We start from the raw sequence: 2,197 nt of genomic DNA, 5'->3' as shown, positions 1-2,197 counted from the left end.
TAACTAGTAATGGACAAACGCTGATAGAACACGGACTCTAGTACATGTAGGTGAAAGAAACCCGAGCAAAAGTAAGAGTCATGTAGGCGGGTATGCCTTGCGCCTGCTGGAAGATTTTGCCAATTTCACTCTTCCACAGTACATTTCGGTTTTGTCTTGTGTTGAGTGATATACGTTCCTCGTGATTCGCTATGGAATCTGTATATCGCCGGCTTCATTTCTTGGAAAAGCATTCATAACAAGAAAACCAAGCCATTCCTTAAATTTTGAATTTGGATCGTTTACATCGTTCTATTTAGGGGATAGTATGTTGTTTTGAGTGGCTATACTGTGTCACGAAGTCGTGACATTTGTATATATATAATGTGTTACTTCTCTATTTTGTGATTGTAAAACTGAAGGGGTAATTTTTTTAGTGATAGGTTATTTACGGTAATTCAGTATTGAGCCTAGACTGAGTGTGGAATAGATGTATTACAAGAGATATTACGGTATTTTATGGGGTTTAACTTTAATACAGCATGGCCTGTTTACTCAGTTCTGATTGGCCTATGCTCAGAGTGTCAACCAATCGGAGCACGCCTTGCTCTGGGTTGGGGGAAGCACATGGAGAAAATGGCGAGGGACGGACGGCCACATTTTGGGCCATAGAAAATACGCATTATGATGAGATAAAAGGGAGTTCAGGACGTTCCCAGGGGTGAGTCCAAATCTGTAAAACTTGTATTTTCCATTGGTATTAATTGTATAAGCTGTCAAGTCCATATTTTTGTGTATTTTTACATAACATGACTTGGTGAAACAGCGGTGTAAAATTCACGTGAGGAAATCTATGGAATTGTGTTTTGAAGTAATATAATGACCACTGTGTGGCAATAGGAATAAATGTTAGCTCTAGAAACTGTTTATATAGCTAGACAAGATAGGTTAGAAGTTATTTTTGTAATATAAGTTGTAAAAGTAAGTTACGGTATTGAATGCAGATTTTGCCGAACTGCGGTATTGGTTGGTCACGGCACAGTAGTGAGAAATGTTATTGTTTGTTTTATATAGTTCAATTGATATGACCAGACTACAGTAGGGGCTCGGGCTGAGTGAGTAGCCCGGACGCCTGGATATGGGTGCCATGTTTCCGTCCGGCGACAGGTAGTGTTCCGGAGGAGTGCCCACATGTGATGTCCTCGTCGCCCGTTTGTATGACCCACGGCTTTTCCTAGGACAGCTAATTCCAGCTTCGGGATGATCGTCGTTGCATACCAAACACGATACGGCCCAAGACGGATGTTGTGGAGAGCACAGGATCGTGCCAACCCAGTAGAACTAGGTTATATGTACAGTAATGTTAGTGCCGAACTATGAACAGTATGTGTGTACAAGTGTACCGGAAGTGGTGGTGTTGCCGAACTGTTTCTATGTTTACATTATCAGCTGATTATTGTCTTTGTAGTGTTTGTACTGGTTAAAGTACTTGGATCATCTAGGATGAACTGTATTATCAATTAACATTCACAGTAATAACTAAGTGATTAATTTGGAGAGAAACATCCAGTGGTATAGGATATTTCGGTGATATTTGGTATTTGAATATACTCTGGATAGATTTTTGAGTATGAGAAAATTATCCTAGTCCTATATGTATTATGAAGTGTCGAGTGTGTGAGGGATCCCGTAGTATGATGAGAATTAGGGTTATTTGTTGTGATAGGTAGTACTTATATTGTATGTTATGTCATTATTTGTTCTTGTGTAAATAAATTGTTAAGTTTACATATTTGCTTTTAGTTAGCTGTTGGTAGCTTCCAGGTCTGTAAAGGTATTGGCCCTCGGGTTCGTGACATATATGGTGGCAGCGGTGGGATAATTATTTCCCTTTGTAAATTATAATTACATAATTCTTTGTGTGGTGAGAAGAATTTTATTCCTAGTACATGGAGTTTTGTGTTTATGATAGTTGGATAATAAATTTGAACTAGTCCTTAAATATCTAGGCCTGGCACTACTAACAGTTAGCTGTTATGTAAAGGCACACTTATTAGGTGACCTGTAATTTATATGTAGGTCAAGGTCATTCTTGATTACTCAAGGTCAAGGTTATATTGTTACTATTTTTGGATAACTGTACTGGTCAAATGTGATACTGGAATAATATTATTGAACCCTGGGAAACGTCTGAACAATTGTAATGAATCTTTTGATA

General features: G+C 38.4%; 1 long non-coding RNA gene across 1 annotated transcript; it reads left to right on the top strand.

The window, feature by feature from the left end:
* Window positions 1–528: 528 nt before the first annotated feature.
* Window positions 529–1,767, top strand: LOC117342954. The gene is made up of 2 exons (XR_004535931.1): window positions 529–700; window positions 1,054–1,767. It is a non-coding gene; the product is annotated as an uncharacterized LOC117342954 (long non-coding RNA).
* Window positions 1,768–2,197: the final 430 nt, after the last annotated feature.

Source organism: Pecten maximus, chromosome 14, assembly GCF_902652985.1.
Source record: "Pecten maximus chromosome 14, xPecMax1.1, whole genome shotgun sequence".
Classification (NCBI taxonomy): Eukaryota; Metazoa; Mollusca; class Bivalvia; order Pectinida; family Pectinidae; genus Pecten; species Pecten maximus.
The sequence above is the reverse complement of the archived record's forward strand: the minus strand, read 5'-3'. Positions and strand labels throughout refer to the sequence as shown.